General features: G+C 43.9%; 1 non-coding gene across 1 annotated transcript; it reads right to left on the bottom strand.

The window, feature by feature from the left end:
- Positions 1-919: 919 nt before the first annotated feature.
- Positions 920-1,026, bottom strand: LOC120238399. Its single transcript, XR_005530211.1, has one exon. It is a non-coding gene; the product is annotated as a U6 spliceosomal RNA (small nuclear RNA).
- Between the last annotated feature and the right edge of the window lie 18,034 nt (positions 1,027-19,060).

The raw sequence follows: 19,060 nt of genomic DNA on the forward strand, positions 1-19,060 counted from the left end.
TAATGTGTTCTCAGCCTTTCTTTGGAGCAGGAAGCAAACACCAACAATTGAGGGATAGGCTGGGGTGGGTGTGGAAAGCTGCTTCCTAAAATAGCACCATGCTGTGGCATTTATTCTTAAAGGAAAACTATTATGGCAGGATTGAAAGTGCAGTGCTGCACTGTGAAGCTCTCAGGGTTTGGTTCATCACCGTGCAAAACAATGGCAGCCTCCAGCAGCTCTGGGGCTGCTAGCTGAGCACAGCCCAGGGCTCAAGACTAGTGTCCTGTACTGCTTGGTACACACACAAAAAAACCAAGAAGACAGAAATGGCTAAACGTCCAGGGCACTTAGTTAGTGGCTCTAATCTGGCCCTCACCTAGCCTGTCCATGGGTAACAGCCGGAGCTCCTAACTACCACCCAGTTCTGTCCTCTCTTGGGATTACATGTCTGTTTTCGTTTCTCAGCTCCACCTCCTATGTGACTCTGGGTAAGGTGCCTGCCCTATCTCAGCCAGTCTGATCCTCTGTAAATGGAGATGATAGTACCATGCTCCTGGTCATAAGGGTGAAATAAGACATTATGTATAGAGGCTAAGCAAAGGCCTGGCCCATGATCACTGCTCAATGAATGCCAGCAAAGGTATCATCATTATTATTCTTTCAGGGGAGTGAGCCTTTGCTTGTCTTGCCTCCCAGGCTACCGGCTTCTTTTTTTTAAGCTGGCATTTTCTCACTTCTGAGATCTGTAGAAATGACATGTTTGCACATAAATTTCAGGTGTAACTCAGCTTCACTCACATGTCATAGACTGCTTTACAGGAATGTTTTTCTAGGGAAATGCCACAATTTCATTATTCAGTGCCTCATGTTGTGCTTTGACTCATGCCGTTTCCTCTGAGTTCATCCATCAAGGGTGGTGGTTTGCTGGGGAACTGCACAAAATACAGAGCGCTTTGTGAATGTGTGTGTCATCCTTACACAGGGGCCATGCTCATCTTCTCTGTTTCGTTCCAATTTTAATATAGGTGCTGCTGAAGCAAGCACTAGGCTACTGGCCATCTCCTCTCTGGGAGGCAGTGCAAAGAAGAAGGGAGCAAACAGAGCCTGGAATCGCTCTGCCGGGGTCAATCCATGCCTCTGCCACCTTTTTGCTGTTTAAATTTGGGCACATTCCATTATCTCCCTGTGTTCATAATCCATCTCTGCAAGTGGAGAGACAAGAGAATCTGTCTCCTAGGGGTGCTTTGAGGATTAATGCATTCATCCACAAGAAGCTCTTTACTTGGTGCTGGGTGAGTGCCTACGTCTCACGTCCAGGCAGGACATGACACAGTGCCTGTCATTGGCTTGGCACTCAGCAAATCACTCTTTGCTGGTTTGAATCTAATGTAATAGACCAGTTACCTTTGGTTCCTCCCTGTTTCCCCTTCTCCCAGGTTCCATTGAAAGTCTTTCAACACATGCCCTGTGCAAAACAACAGAGTGGGTGAATGCTTGTTTTCTAGGATCTGAGCAATTTCTCGGGATGCAGGATTTTCAGTCCTAAACCAGGATGGGCCTATGCAAACCAGAATGGTTTGTCACCTGACTACTACTCGCATCTCCCATGTGTGGGGCCAAGGCTGAGGTGTTTGCTCCTAGAGGCTACTGGCATGGAAAGGTGGCAATTTCAGTGATACTGCCCACCCCCAATTGTTAATGCCTCCTCTCTCCCAAGTGCTACTGAAATCTGCAGTCTGCGACCCTACACTGTACCTCCCGTCACAAACGCTGGGGGATGCTCTCCAGGAGGGGAACACGTTGTCCGCGGGAGGGGGTGGAAAGACGAACCTTGAGCAGAGTGACATTCACTTAGTCCCACTTCCAGGTAATCACAGTGATTTCTTGAGAGTTCGGTGCTGATGGAAACTTAGGGTCCTATTTCACATGAGACTGGGAGTTGGTACACCTGGTTCTAATCTCTGCTTTCCTCTTTGAGCTGTGTAACCTTGGATAAGAAGCCTAACTTCTGCGGGAATCCAATGTTCTCATCTGTAAAACAGGAAGAAGATGAGATAATACGTCTAGATCATTGTGCCCCATGGGGCAGGGGCAGTGGCCATCAGGCCGGGGCCTGTATGGTGGGCAGCTGATGCTGGCTGAGGGGATTAGGAGAGCAGGTTGCTGTCTGGCTTCCGTGCTTGTGCTGACACTGCTCTGCTCCTCCCTGGTGAACACTGGGTCATTTCCACTTTGATGGAAGGTCTGGCAACTTTATCTGCTATTACGTGAGGCCTTGCCCTAAAAATGTCTCACCTTGGCCATGTTTCTTGAGCTCTCTTAGCCTCAGTTTCCTCATCTATTAAATAAGGATAATTGGGGCGCCTGGGTGGCTCAGTCAGATAAGCATCCGACTTCGGCTCCAGTCATGATCTCACGGTTCGTGGGTTTGAGCCCCGCATCGGGCTCTGTGCTGACAGCTAGCTCAGAGCCTGGAGCCTGTTTCAGATTCTGTGTCTCCCTCTCTTTCTGACCCTCCCCTGTTCACGCTGTCTCTGTCTCAGAAATAAATAAAAAAACATTAAAAAAAATAAGGATACTTATAATACTCTCTTGTTGAGTTGTTGTGAGAATGGTTCATTAAGGGCCAAGTATCTGGATTCAGGAGATGGATTTGTATTCAAGCATGTAGAATCAATCTTATTATTATTTTTCCTTTCATAGCTTAAGTCTTATTATTTTATACCCATACCTCATTCTCTAGTTCAATCATCAAACTCCCATTTATTGAACACTTACTTGTGCTAGGTACTGAGTTAGGCCCTGGGGACACAGTGATAAATGGGGCACAGTTCCTGGCCTCAAGGAACTCAAAGGAGGCCAAAGGGGTAAGTTAGCAGGTTATTTATTCTGCTTTTCCTTTTGTCATTATAAAACAATTTATTAAGAGCTCACTGTGGCAAAGATTGCTAGATCTCTAAGTAGTATAATCCCCCCCCCCCCCGTTTTTTTCCTAACAAAATTCCTATATTGCTGAGTGAGGCAAGGTGCCTACTAAAACATCCAGCCTTCTTTTTAGAGATACGTATGGGATAGAGGGTTGGCAGTGAAATATAACTGGAAGTCAATGAGTGGAGCTTACAGGGAAAGCTTTATAAGTGGGGATGACTCAGCCAGAAGGCCTCATTTGTCTTTTCCCTGCATCTTCCTTCTCTTTCCCTGGAGCAGCGAAGTGACTGGTGGAGCTCCAGTATTCACCTTAAGAGTATGAGGACAGAGATCATACCCTAGGAGCTGGAAGGAGCCTAGGTCCTTCATGACATTTTGGAGTCACCATATATGCTTCAGACTGTTTAATTCCACACTTAAAATTTTTATTTTAATGTTTATTTATTTTTGAGAGAGAGAGAGAGAGGCAGGGTATGAGAGGGCGAGGGGCAGAGAGATAGGGAGACAGACTCTGAAGCGGGCTCTAGGATTTAAACTATCAGCACAGAGACCGATGTGGGCCTCAAACCCATAAACTGTGAGATCATGACTTAAGCTGAAGTCAGACACTTAACCACCTGAGCCACCCAGGTGCCCCTGAACTCCACAGTTCTTACTGTATAAGGGGGAAAGTATCTCTGCTTGATTTAAAACAATATTTCAAGTCACAGTCACTAGTAGTGGAACACAATTTCTAGTTGATCTATGTAATAGATGTGGAGCAGAGTGCAGAAAATGATCTAATTTTTTCTCCAAAATGTGAAGAAGTGAAGGTCACAGAAATCTAACAAATGAGAATGTAATGTTGAAACCCAAGAGGCCCATTAATCTTTCCCAGTGTAGACCTAGAGAAGCTGACTAACCCCACCTGTTCTTTGTATGGACTCCGTAGGAAAGCTGAGTTTGAAATACCCTTAAATTCCAGTCTCTCTAAGGTCTGACACTGGGGAATTAAATGAACAGAATTAAGTTTTTTTAAATTTCAGCTTTGTTGGTAATAGATGATGAGCCTGAATAATCTTTTTTCTTAGTAGAGGGCTCACAAATGCTCAAAACCTTAATCAGAAACCCAAATTGCTTAGGGTGCCTGGGTGGCTCAGTTGTTTAAGTGTCTGACCCTTGATTTTGGCTCACGTCATGATCTCAGAGTTCATCAGACTGAGCTCTGTATTGGGTTCTGTGCTGACACTGTGGAACCTGCTTGGGATTCTCTCTCCCTCTCTTTCTGCCCCTCCTGTGCATAAGTGCTCACTCTATCTCTCTCACACACAATAAAAAAACTTAAAAAAGAACCCAGATTGTTCTATCCATATGCATGTTCCTGTTATAGTTGTATTTTTTAATAATGTTAAAGGATTTTAGAATTTTTAAATTCACCTAGCACACATTTTCACTCATTCCAAGCAACAAAAAGAAGAGTTTGAGTTTACCGAGCACTTATTCTTTGCCAGTCACTGATAAATACTTAACAAATACAGCCTCACTTAATTACTTCAACATCCCTATTGATATACATGTTATTACTATTGCCATTTGGCAGATGGGGAAACTGAGGCAAAGGTGAGGAGGGAGCATAAGGCAGGCTGAAGCAAAGTACAAGCTAGCACACCTCCCTGCCCTAGGTGTGATATGTGTGATATCCCTTGGACATTCCTAGCTACTCAGAAACAGGAAAGGACAAACAAACAAACAAACAAACAACAACAACCAAGTGGTTAAACTGATAAGAGTCTCCACCAGTTTTACAAGAAAATGCAATCCCATCAATAGCCTAAAGTCCAGGAGGTCCCTACTGTCTTAATGTTAATGCTTTGGTAGAGGGAAAAACAACCTTAGCTTGAGAATAGCTAGGCCTCCAGTAATCTGTGAGTCTTTAGCATATGAAAATCTCTTTGAAAACTTCCCTTTTGACTTCATCTTCCCTGGCCCCATAGTATATAAGGATCCACTCTTCACAACCTCAGTGGAGCTCTTTCTGCCCACAAGTTCTGTCCATAGTTTAATAAAATCACCTTTTTGTACCAGAGAAGTCTTTAAGAATTCTTTCTTGGTCATCAGCTCTGAACCCCCCAATCACCCCAAAAACTCATCAAAGAGAGTTTAAGTAGCCTGTTCTAGGTCACACAACTAAGAAGTGATGATAGGATTTGAAGTCAGGTAGTAACTTATCCTGTCTGGGAATAGGTGAGTGACTTTGAACAAAAAAGTCAAATGTTTCTTTACATATGAAAAAGGAGATATATTTTCTAGAAACTACTTCAACTTGCCCAAGCACATGCTGAATTCACCTAAGATCTTGGGCAGTCTCTAGGGAGCCTCTGGTCTTAGGGGATGGTAAAGAGTGTGCTCCCTTACTTGAAGGTAACCAACATGCATAATATTTGTGTATCTGCATCCTCATTTAGAACATCTGAATTCCATGACCATTCACTTAAGCAGGGAGAAAGGAAGACAGAAGAGACATTCAGTAGTCAATGTCTGGTAAGTAACAGGTGCTTATCAGAATGATAGCTTGCTTGATAACATACCATTGTTGACCTGTCTCCCTTATCAGCACTTCCTGGGATCACCTTCCAAATAAATGACTTGTACTCAAATCCTTATCTTAGGATCTGCTTCCGAGGAACTCAAATTAACACTCGTGTTATCTACAACATCCATCCATCCATCTACCCATCCATTCATCTATCCATCTATCCATGCAGCCACTTAACCTTACCAACCCACAAAATGCCAGGAAACATGGATACTCAGGATAAGATATAAATAAATCACTGCCCTTGAACTGCAGTTGTTCAGTTGAATGTCTTTTTATTTCCTTTATAACCAGGCAGAGATATTTGATACAGTGGTTCCAAAGAAGCATGGAGAAGACTGGAGAATTCCCTGTTCAGACTCTTGAAGAGGGTTTTCCTAGCAGAGCCAGTGCTGCAGGAGCAAACAGAGCCTGGCACACAGGAGGTATTCAAGAAATACTGAACAAGTATACAAATGGACAGAATGGACAGATGGATTAATTAGAAAGTAGCTTATGTTTTCTCTGGGATCCATCTCCCTTGTTTTAATTCATAATTAAAATAACTATCTCAGAAAAATCAAGAAACTCATTCAGGTGAGTTGAGTGTGTGGTCCCTTTTAGCAAAGATTTTATATTTAAAAGAAGAGGGAGCAGGGAGAAAGATGAACCCAAATAAGGACCTCTGTGCAGGTATGGAGAGATTTGGGAGTAGCTGTCTTTTCTGCTATGCCTCAAACCAAAGAATACAATAAGGTTAATCCCAGATGAAAAAATGAGCAAGGCCATGTTTTGAGTTCCTGCCCTACCCATAATTATGTATAATCCATGATCTATTGTTTATGATTCCTTATATTTGGGCGTTCTAAGAATGACAACTCTTAACCTTGTGTACCCTAGCATATGGAGAGGCTTGCTGAAGCCTGAGCCCTGAAGAATTCCCAAAAAGATGAAGGGTGCAGATAATTGGTGTTATAGAAGAGTTCATGGTGGGCTTTTATTTCATGGTGGGCTCCTGGAGTACTTTATGGAGTCTTCAGAAGGGGCTGGACCTGGTTCTTGGATCATGGGTAGAATTAGGCTGGGCAAAGAGAATAATGTTAGTCCTCATTTATCAACCACTTCCTGTGCGCAGGCTCTGGGGTAAGGGCTCCTGAGCAGAATCTCCTTCCTTTAATCCTCCCTAAACCCAAACAGGCATCTGTATCATTATTTAAGATGATACCATTTAAGATGAATGTTAGAAGAGTTAAATAATGTGCTCATAGGAAAACAATGAATAAAAGGCAGTGCAACAGCTTCCAGAACCTGTCTCTTTAGTAGCCATTCCGAACCACTCTACTCCTGGGCTCTTTCTTAGGGGGCTGGTAGGGAAGTTAGAAATGGGAAAAAAAAAAGCAGCAGCATTCTTCAGTGTTCACTGCCTTGAGTGAGTGTCAGGACAAGATTCTATCCACTGCTTCCTTGGTGTCAAGCATCCTTGTAGTTCTGAACCAGTCAGAGTGGAATCAGGAGTCTTTGTCTCTGATTTCTTCCATACAGTGTGTAACACACCAGTAGGTATTTCTATCGAAGTGTTGACAGTGGGTCATTAAGGTGTGTGCTCAAGTGTCTCATGCAGAGAAGCCTTCAGTGACTTGGGTGGAACCTAAGTGGGAAACAGGATGAATTCTGACTGGGTGAAGCTGTGAACTGTGGAGCAGAACAGCTCCTCTCTTTGCAAGGGCTCCACCTGAGACACACTTGAATGTCAAGTACTCTTGTACCATGGCCTTGCCGCCAGAACAGTTGGGACGCATGAAAACAGAACTACGACAGGACTTGCTTTATTGTGTACCTCATCTATTGCCACTGTTTTTCTTTTTAAATTTTTTAATTGTGGTAAATTGCACATAAAACTGACATTCAAGTCACTTTAAATGCACAGTTTAATAGTGTTAAGTGTTGTTTTGCAACCAATGTCCAGAACTCTTTTCATCTTTCAAAACTAAAACTCTATACCCATTAAACAATTCCTCATTCACACTCTCCCCAGTCCCCAGCAATCACCATTCTACTTTTTGACTCTATGAATTTGAATACTTTAGATATCTGATCTAACTGTAATCATATAGTATCTATTTCCTTGACGGGCTTATTCACTTAGTATAATGTCCTCAAGGTTCATCCATGTTGTAGCAGGTGTCGGGATTTCCTTTCTTTTTTAAGGCTGGATAATATTCCACTGATGTTCACACCACATTTAATTATCCATTCATCTGTTCATGGACACTTGGGTTGCTTCTACCTCTTGGCTATTGTGAATAATACTGCTTATGAATATGGGTGTGCAAATACCTCTTTGAGATCCTGTTTTCAATTTTTTTGGGGATATAAACCATTGTTTACCATGTTCAATGGCCACAGTAGATGAAAAGGAAGTGGAAACTAACAAAAAATAAAAACCTCACCAACAGTGGGGTGCTTGGGTGGCTCAGTTGGTTGAGTATCTGACTCTTGATTTCAGCTTAGGTCATGGTCTCATGATTTGTGAGTTTGAGCCCCACACTGGGCTCTGTGCTGATAGCATGGAGCCTGCTTGGGATTCTCTCTTTCTCTCTCTCTCTGATCTTCCCCTGCACACTTGCTCTCTCTCAAAAATAAATAAATAAATAAACATTAAAAAAAAGACACAACTTAACCAAAAAGTTGCAGATGGTTGTGTAAAAAGCCATAAACGCAGTGTAACAGCCCAGTGAAGAGAGAAGAGAAACTGATAGCCATACTAAGCAGTTCCACAAGCAATTTCTAAGCTCCAAATGTTGGGCAGTTGCCAATCCTCATGGGACTAGAAAAGAATCTGGAACCGCCATGTCCAATTTCCTCATGTGCTCTTCAGTGGTACCATGGCTAAATCTTTGCTTTGGGTCCTGAATTCAGCTGAGCATTATTTGGAATTTGTTCTCATGAAGAATCAAGTCTAAAAAGTCAGCCCTAGATTCAAGCCATAACAACCGGCCACTCCCAGCTCTACTCTAGAGGCTCTAGACAGAAAAGGGAATGTCTTGAAAGACAATGTTCAGCGTTCAGCTGTCCCTTACTCCTTAGCTGTGGAAAGAAGGCTCAGCCTATTACCAGAACCCAACTGCACACCATCTGGACTCTCAGAAAGGGATGGAAGTGTGGTGTGCTCCAGCCTTGCTGTTTAGGGCTAGGTGTATGGCAGATGTCCTTTACAGAGACCATGTGTACCCATCTCTCTTCTGGGAGAGATGGAAGGGCTTGTAGCAGGTCTCCCCACCTCTGCTAAAAAGGCCTGGTTCTGGGGGAAGCAGGATGGCCCTCAGCACAAGGTGAGGATGCCTCATCTGCTTGGCAGAAGCTGTCCATCCCTTCTAAGGTTCTGAGCTGCAAGTACCAGACTGCGGCTGGCTCCAGGGAAATGGGGGCAGGGTGCCGGAAGGCAGTGGAAGCCTGCTCAGCACTCAGTATTTTTGTGCTGGGAGCCCATGAGACATGCCTTGGTGCTCTTTGTCCCCACTCTGTACCAAGGGGGCTTTTGGCTGACATTCCTCTATGGACTAAGTCTAACAGGCCTGCAAAGGCTGCAGGGTGTGGTTCTGGTCCTAGAAGTGTGCTTCCCAGACGTTGGGTTCTTTGGCTCCAGAGGGCAAGGGCTGCTTGGGGCTGTAGCACTGGGAGTGCAGACTAGCCCTCTTTCAGGGTCTGTACTTAGAATCCTATTAGAGCTGGAAGGGATCCTGGAGATCATCTGGCTCAAGTCAGTCATTTTATAGAAGTTTTAATCGAGTCATACATGTGAAATGACTTGCCACAAGCCACAGTGCTAAAAAAAACCATATCCTGCAGTGTCACCCAAAGTTTCTTCCCTCCTCTCTATGGGCTTCCTCTGAAGTTACAAACGCAGTCTCAGGCTAGTTGTCTGAAGCATGAGAAACACAGGTTCAGTCAGGAATGAGGCTGTCATGAGGACATGTACCACATGGGCAGGTGTGTATAGGGAATAGAAAATTTGGCTTTGGTCAGTTTAGGAAACGGCTCTTCATGAAATATCGGTTACTAGTCAAGTTCTTGAAAGATTCCTTGTATTCACATATTCACAGAAAGAACCTATATTCTAAGCCTCCATTTAGTTATTCTCTTGAGCTGAGCAAAAATTCTCTTTTCTGGTCACTTCATAGTTCTCTTCTGAGACTTCAAATCTATAAGCCCAAATGATCTTTTCTTTTTGATGATTTATCTTCTATTTTCTCCTTGATTGGCTTCTCTAGACCTGGATGTATTTGACCTGTCTGGAGAAGCCAGGGCAGTACCTCTCCCAGTAATCTAGAGCGCTCCACGTGGAGCCCAGACACTCCAGACTGCAGCCACTGCCAATCCCTGAGTATCTGCTATGTGCCGGGTGTGTTCCATATACTCTTCTAATCGTCACAATTGTCCTAAGTGACAGCTACAGTAACACTCTGCAGAAATGGAGGCTGGGAGGCTCTGACTTGCTTGAAGTTCTTTTTTATTTTTTTAATGTTTATTTATTTTTGAGATAGAGAGAGAGAGGCAGACTGCAAGTGGGGGAGGGGCAGAGAGAGAGGGAAAGACAGAATCAGAAGCAGGCTCCAGGCTCTGAGCTGCCAGCACAGAGCTCAACATGGGGCTCAGAGCCATGAACTGTGAGATCATGACCTGAGCTTAACCAACTGAGCCACCCAGGTGCCCCTGAGTTGCCTGAAGTTCTAAGATGAGAGGGGGACAGAGACACAGAAGGAGAGAGAAGGAAAGGCAGAGAGAGAGAGAAAGGAAGAGAGAAAGGCAGTGAGGAAAGAGGGGAGGGGGGGAGTGGAAGAGAGAAAGAAAGGGAGAAGGTATTTCCATTCAGGCCTCACTGAGCAGTGTCTTCCACCCACCACACCCGACTCTGCCTCCAATGGTGTCCGGTGAGAGACACTTTAGGGCCAACTCAGTAACATACAAGACCCCCATGATTCATAATATTTATAAAGGGAAACCCAGAAACCAGGCATCTGTTAGCCTTTTGGCATTATTTGAGGCTGTATACTGAGGCCTGGACCTTAGGATGAATAGTCATGGAATGGGTTATCCCAGTTGTGTTCACCCTGTGGCATCTCAACAGATTAGAGCTGCAGCAGAAACCATCCCCCACTGGGCAGACAGGAGTCTAGAGAGGACACTGCCTTCCTCAGAGGACAAAGCTTACTCTCTCTCCAAGGACACATCAGTATCTCTTATGGCTGCTCATCCTTCAGATGAGCATCAGGGGGCCTTTGAGTCCCTGGACCACAAAGTCCCATGCTTGGAAGGGACCTTGGAGATCATCTGGACCAGTGATGTTCAAATGTGTCTTTAGCAGAAGAAATGTTATCCACAAGAAATCTTATAGGGAGATTGTAGCAGATGCTATTGATATCCTGCATATGTCCCCTCAGCCCACTCCAGGGACCACCTGTAGTAGCTTTCAGATGCTCCCAAGGCTGTGAATGGCCAGGCCTAGGTCATGTGCACTTTTTGAAACTAAAGGGATAGGGCAGTCCCAGCTCTACATCCTGAGACTGGCAGACAGTGCTCTCCTAAAGCATCAGAGGGCATTCATAGAAATCACTGGATGCTGACTAGGCAAAAGCAACAAAGGTCATTTCTAGCCATATCACTCCAACTTTTTTTTAATGTTTATTTATTTTTGAGAGAGAGACAGAGTATGAGCATGGATGAGACAAAGAGAAAGGGCAGAAAGAATCTAAAGCAGATTCCAGGCTCTGAGCTGCCAGCACAGAGTCTAATGTGGGGCTCGAACTCATGGACTGTGAGATCATGGCCTGAGCCTATGTGAGACATTTAACCAACTGAGCCACCCAGGTACCCCCATATCACTCCAACTCTTAATGTGCACACAAGCCACCTGAGGTCCCTGTTCGACACAGATTCCTGGGGCTTACACTAAAGATTCTAGTTCAGAAAAGCTGGAGCAGGGCCCATGAATCTGCATGTCTAGGAGAGCTTATGTTGCTTATGGCTGTTCCTGTTATGATGGTGCTCAGTGACCATTCAGTTTCTCAAGCTGCTCCTGAAGCTTCTGGAATATGTGTCCTGGAGGCAGGTCCCTTTGAGGAGTCTGTGGGATATGGTTTCCTGGGCATTACTGGGTATTACTGTCCTCCTTGCTCTTCCTGTAGATCAGGAGCTGGTGGGGTTGGCCAAAGCATGAATAAAAGGCAACACAAAGCTATCACATAAAGGGTCTTTTTCTAAGTCCCCTTGAGAAAGGCCTTTTCCCCCTATAAAACCTTCCCTAAAACCTTCTGTCTTAGGAAGAAGAAAGGAAAAGGGAATGCAGTGGAAGGACCCAGGGCAAGGGTGTGGGCCATATGGGAGTGCTTTGTGCATCCTGAAGAAGTAAGTTTCTGAAAGTGCAGATAGTGTCCACTTCCTAACCCCTCACCTCAGCAGAGGGCAGGGAGTGGTTGGGCTTTAGAGGCTTGAAAAAGACAATTGTTATGTGCCGACTTTCAAAGACATCCAGATGTACCTCAAGACTGACCTTCGGAGACAGGGGCTGGGTTGAGATGAGACCTGATAGGCCCCACTGCTGCCAAAGCAGAGGCGGCAAACTCAAGTCTTGTCTTACCTATTTGAGGCAGCAGAAATGCTATTATCTCCAGAGCAGCCCAAGACACACATAACAGACATGTAATATGAGCCATAAAAGCAGCTTCCATTTTTCAGCTGCCAGATTACAATAGTAAAAAGAAACAGGTGAACCTGATTTTAATAATACATTTTATTGAACCCAACATACCCAACATGTTATCATTTCAACACGTGTCCCATCAGGAAATTATTACTGACATATTCTACATTCTTCATGTAAAAATCTTAGAAATCTGGTGTGTATTGTACAGCTATGGCCCATCTCCTTGGGGAGCAGCTACCTTTCAAGTGCTCCCTAACTACCCAGGGCCAGAGGCTATTGAATTGGGCAACATGGCTTTCATTTTAGCAGGCCAGAGCTGTCCTTCATCTCTCCACTATTTCCTTCCTCTTCCAGAAAGATGTGGAAGTCACTTGGAGGCTGACCAGAGACAGCAGCAGGCCCGGCAGAGGGTCAGCTGCAATGGCGGAGGCAGCTGTGAAAGCTCAGACAGAAGGATGGCAACCGGCTCCTTCTGTGACCAGTTCTCTTTTGTTCTGGTGGCTCTGTGCGACGATGGGTGAGTCATGGTGGGGGCAGGATGGCTGGGAGGCAGGGTGGGCGAGGTGCTCTTTTCTGAAGCCTCCCTGAGGGCCTTTGTGTGTGTGTGTGTGGGGGGGGAGGTTGTGGGGGGGTGAGAGGGACTAACTTGGTGGAGGAAGGGTGCTGAGGAAAACGGAGGGATATGTCTGGATTCACAAAAATAACCTGTGTCTGTGGGCTGGTTACCAAAACTCAAAATACCATTTCCTTCCATGACAGGGACAAGGGGGATGTTAAGTACATGATTTTACAATTAAAAACTCAGGAAAGATAATGAAGGCCAGGGCCCTCGGAAACATCAGGACCTGGGGCTCTTCCAAAAATTGGATCCTAGAGTTGTCTCAGTTCTCCAGAGTTGGGTCTGAAGGACCATTTTTCTTTCCCATTTCATACATCTGTTTTTGGTGCCTCCCACCTGATTTGAACATTTATAGTGCCTCATGTACAATCTTCTATAGGCTTCTAAGCTGTGCAGACAGATGTATTATCTCTGAAAAGCAGCTGGTCAAACACTCTCTCACAGGTCATGGTCACAGAGCTCGGAGTCTTACAGGAAGGGGGCTTTACCCCAGTAGATGCTACAGTCATCACTGGGGACTATGAGCCCAGGCAGGGTGCGGACATCCCTCTTGTTATTTGCTAGGCCTCTGCCTCTCTGACCCTCAACTTCCTCTTCTACCACATGTGGGTAATAATCCTTTATACCTCATGGGATGTTGAGAGCAGCAAAAGAGGTAAAGGGTGTACTGTAACTTAGCACAATGCCTGGCACATGCCATCACGACCATTTCTCTGTGGGAAACACCGGCTCTTCTGTGGTCTATTGCCTTGGCTGGCCAGGTGGAATCTTCTCATGGACCAAACCACTATATATTTCAGTTAGACAGTGCAACATGACAGATGTGGAATATGACACATAGAGAGGTGGGATCTGGCCACAGCTACTTAGGGAATTGATGACAGAACTCAAGACAAAACCTAGAATTTCTGTTTCCCAGAGCTTTGTCGGCAGGGTCTTCTGGGTCTCAGAACTAGTGTCTTAAATTTCAGAAAGCATAGAGAGAAATGGATAAGGCAGGATTTGAATATGTAACCATAGAGCAAATACAGCAGCCTAAGATAAAAAGACAAAAAAGAAACCCTTCCATGTAAGTACCAGACATTCAACAGAATAGGTAATATAATGTAACATGGAGTCACTAAAAATGCTGAGAGTGAAAACTGATGTGACATAGGGAAAAAAACCTACTTGCAATTTATGTCAAATGAAAGAAAAAACAGGAAATAAAACTCACAAAATACTAAAAATTAGAAACATATATGCTTAAAATTATATATGTATATGTATGTGTATATATATATATATATATATGCGCACACACTCACACACACACACACACACACACACGCACACGTACCAAAATACTCTAAACCAGGCGTTATGTTTGCTTTTCTCTGTTGGAGAAGAGTTTTTTTCTTGATACTTTGGTGTATTTTCTACAAAGAACACATGCTACCTTCACAATCAGGGAAAACAATGAAGGTTATGAAAGATTTTTAGTCTCTGGTTTCCACCAGGGAGCCTGTAGCTTATTCTCTCTCTCTCAGCCTTGCAGGATTCCTCACAGCTTCAAAGCCTGCTCTGTTTACAAAAGGATGATTATGTGGGGTGTCCAGGGAGATTGACTGAGAGAGAACAAAGTGAGACATGTTTTATTGAAGACACTAACCAGAGTCAAGACAGCCTCACAACAGAAACCTTTAATGAATTCAGCGGATGGCTGTTCCAGTCAAAGTAAATTGGGTAAATGGCAAATGGGAATGTTCGCTAGCTCTGCAAGGGAGGATGATAGACTTCTTTATCTGTTTCTATAGGGAAGAGATTACAAATAAAGTCCAGATGATCATGATTTTTATTTCGTCAGGGATGGGTTAACTTAGTTTATTGGGATTCTGTCGAGCTCAGTGGAGGAGGTCGGTCCTTCCTCCTCATCCCATGGGCTTTCTGACCACCTTACTTGTAAATCACTTGTGGGTTAGGCTTCCATTCCCCCAGGCTTAGGGTCTTGCCAGTGGCTGTCTTCTCCGACTTGCCTCTTCTGTCTTGCTCCCCGATTGAAGTTCTTTGGCTTAGATCTGATTGTTTCTCTCTGCCCAGCCACTTTGAGTCTGTCCATTGTCCATGTATTTCTTTGTTGCCTTTGACCCTTAGCCTGTTCCTCAGTTCCCTGCCCTGCAGCTTTGGCGAAATTACTCTTGGTTCTCTTTCATGTCTGGTCTCAGCCGTGAGTCCCCTCCCCCAGGTGAGAGCCCTGCTCCTCCTGTGTGCCCAGGAGCGATAGCTGCACACTACTGACCATGTGAATTTTCTCTGTCACTACCACAGAATCTTTGTGACTCTGTTATTCTTGACAGTCATTCTAAAGCTGTCAGAGCACAGAAGCCTGGGAGATGGATACTGATGGGGCGGGGCAGGCCTGCCCAATGAACTTGGTTCTGCCACTCCCTCCTTGGGAGACTGTGGACAAGCTGTTTAACCTCTTTCAGCCTCAATTCCTCACCTGCAAAATGCTGATTATAAGGGCTTCTTGTGAAGGTGAGTTATTACATGTAAAGTGCATTACCTAGCCTGGCATATAGCTAGCATTCAATTAATATTAATTGTTACAATATTTTTATTTCATTATAAAAGCAATCTAACCTATCATGCAGTAAGAGCATGGGCTCTAAAGTCACAAAGACCTGTTCAGACTGCTCCTCTGACCACTGCTACCTGTGGCGCATGTGTGTGCTTTGATTCCTTCCATAAAGTGGGATAATAAGGAGTACTGACTCCAGGGCTTATAGCAGGGACTAAATAATGTACATGAAGCATTTGCAAAGTGCCTGGTACATAGTGCTATTGTTTGCACTACTTAGGATGGACAGCCTCCCCAGCCTTTGTTATCATTGCTTTATAGCAATCCAGAGTTGGCATTTGAATTCTAAAGTAGATGAAGCTTTCAGGGTTGTGCCGAAGCATCACGACAATATAAGAGTGAGATTAGGACCAGAAATGGCAAGCTTGGTTTTCCCCTCTGTTCAGGAGAATGAGCTCATTTTATCCTAAACCAGATTCTATTTGTTTTGAAAGCACATGAGCTGAAACCAAGGGGTATCCAATTGGGTGAATCTGGCAGCCAAAGGTAATGTGTTTAGATGAACATGTAGATTGTAAGGTTGACAATCTGGTTTCTTTGCTTCATTATTATAACATAAAGTAAACGTGAGAATCCTTTAAAAAAATATATTTTGTTTAAGACTACAAAAGTGACTCAAATTCATCCCAGCAATCACTAGGAAAAGGAAAACATGACCTCATGGAGCTAGCTAAGGGTGGCTAGTCATCTTCTAGAGAAAGCCAGCTCTTGACATCATTACAAACCCTCCCTAGTTTAAAATGATCATAAAGCTCAAGGAGGAAAACATACTTTATGAAAACTAAACTTTGTCATCATTTAAATCACTCACACAGGAGTTCCTATTTCCTGAAAGCCTCTCTAGTGAAATCTACATGTTAGAAAACATGGAAACTGAATCCCAGATTTGCCAAAACAAGTCACCTCAGGTACTAATGCAATATGAGAGTTGCTTTGTACATGAAATGGGGCTTTTACATCATATATTAAAAAGATTTTATATCCATTGGCTCATTAATAATGACTGGGCTTTATGAACCAGGTACCAGATAAGTTTTCTAAGTCATACCAAGTACCAAGGAATCCAGGGACTAGTGCTTAGTTCTGAGTTGGTCAGCTAAGAGTTAGTTACATATCAGAGTGGGGTTTCTATATTCAAATCTAGACTCTGGGGCCACATTGTTTCCCTCATACAACACCAAGATGGTTAGTTTCTATAGCGGGATACAAGTCCTTAAGGCTAAGACTGTTTACATAGCTAGCCAGAGATGAGCCATTGTTCTTTACCTCAAGGTCTATATGGATTTAATTGAAGTGGTTAAAAAGGAGGGGAACACCCCAAACCAAACCAAAACACAAACTCAGCATCTCTCCTCAATTAAAGAGTAGTTTGCTTAGCAAAGCCTGTTAAGTAAAAGTGGAAGATATGCTTTTTTTAAAATTTTAAATAGCAATAGGGGCGCCTGGGTGGCTTAGTCGGTTAAGCGTCCGACTTTCGCTTAGGTCATGATCTCACGGTTTGTGGGTTCGAGCCTCGCGTCGGGCTCTGTGCTGACTGCCAGCACAGAGCCTGGAGCCTATTTCAGAGTCTTTGTCTCCCTCTCTTTCTGACCCTCCCCTGCTCACGCTGTCTCTCTCTCTCTCTCTCCTAGAAATAAATAAAAATATTAAAAAAAATTTTTTTTTAAATAGCAATAGAAAGCCTATGCACAAATGTCACAGTCAGTATTTTCTATGTTCCACAGTGACACCGATCAGGCACTGTTAAAGAAACTCCCAGGTATGTCTAGTGCTATGGTGCATGTCACACAAATCAGTCTACTACACACTGCAAAAGGAAGAACCCTAATAAACCCAACAATATACCTATATAACAGTTTCATGGGAAATCCAATATATTTAATAGTTGTCTACAATCTGTGTTTTTAAACACTTGCAGATGTCTTTGTGGCTCAGTTGGTTAAATGTCTGACTCTTCACTTTGGCTCAGATCATGATCTCATGGTTTGTGAGACCAAGGCCAGCATCTGGCTCTGCACTGACAGTGAGGAGCCTGCTTGGGATTCTCTCTCCCCTTCTCTCTCTGCCTCTCTCCTACATGCACATCTCTACCTCAAAATAAATAAACAAATAAATAAACTTTATTTTAAAAGAATCATGCAGGTAAGTGTTTAGAGGGGCTATTTAGCCTTTAAAAGAGGTATGGAAGTGAGCCCCAAGCCAGCTGGTTTATTTAATAAATGATATTAATCAATGCCATGTGAATTAGTATCTAGTGGCAGTCCAGTGGTTCTTTACCTTGGATGGATGCATATTAGAATCATCTGGGAACTTTTATTTATTTATTTTTAAATATTTATTTTTGAGAGAGAGTATGAGCAAGCGCAAATGGGGGAGGGGTAGAGAGAGAGCGAGACACAGAATCTTAAGCAGGCTCCAGGCTCTGAGCTGTCAGCACAGAGCCTGACACGGGGCTCAAACCCACGAAAGGTAAGATCATGACCTTAACCAAAGTTGGATGCTTAATCAACTGAGCCACCCAGGTGATCCTGGGAACTTTTAATAAACTCATCTCTGGGCCCCAGCTCCAGAGACTGACTGAAGTGATGTGGACTGGGGCCCAGGCATGGGCATGTTTATAAAGCTGTTCGGTGATTCTGATGTGCAGTGATAGGGCTGAAAATCACTATCTACCTGCTGTATCCATCTCCATTCTCTCTCATACAGACATAGATAAACACACACACACACACAAACACACACACACACACACCACACACACACTTTTTCAAAAAGTAGGTGAGGAGGGATGCATGGATGGCTCAGTTGTTAAGCTTTCCTCTACTCACATGTGCACATATGTGTATGTGTGCGTGCATGCGTGCATGCTCTCCCTCTCTCTCTCTCAAAAATAAATAAACACTTTAAAATAAAGATAGGTAAGGAAACTAAAGTGCGGAGGGATTAAACAATCTGTCCAGGCCATCAATGTAGTTGCTGCATACAGAGGTAGACTTCCACGTCAGAAAATTAGACAGCAAAATGGTCGGGAGAAGGGAAGAAGCCCTGATTGAGAAGAGATGTATGAAACCAATCAGCCTCTGGTCTTCCTGCAGTCCAGGAGATAAAGAATCTGCACTAAATGAAGGGGATGGCAGGAAAGACTATCTCCTGAGGGTTAAAAGCTTCAAAACAGGGATGTTTCCTTTGGTGAAAAAGGGACAGAAAAGTGCTAGAAGGTATAAAGTATATTCCAAGGAGGCAAACTAACCTCTTCTGTTTAAATATTTAAAAAGTTTATTTACATATTTTGAGAGAGTATGCATAGGGGAGGGGTAGAGAGAGATGGAAAGAGAGAGAATTTGAAGCAGGCTGCACACTGTCAACATGGAATCTGATTCAGGGCTCAATCCCACAAACAGTGAGATCATGATCTGAGCCGAAATCAAGAGTCAGATGCTTAACCTACTGAGCCACCAAGGCGCCCCCACCCCTTCTTTCTAGTGAGTAGAAACAAGGTGGTTATAGGCTGCATGATACTTGGGAGTGAGGTTGGCATCCACCACCCTCTGCCTTTCTTTCCACCAGAGCCCAGGGCAGACATTATTCTGCAGTGAATAGGACTTTCTCTCCTGACCTTAGGCCCAGCCTCAAAATGCTTCATAACACAGAATT

This window comes from Hyaena hyaena, unplaced genomic scaffold, assembly GCF_003009895.1.
Source record: "Hyaena hyaena isolate Hyena2069 unplaced genomic scaffold, ASM300989v1 scaffold_205, whole genome shotgun sequence".
NCBI classification, from domain to species: Eukaryota; Metazoa; Chordata; class Mammalia; order Carnivora; family Hyaenidae; genus Hyaena; species Hyaena hyaena.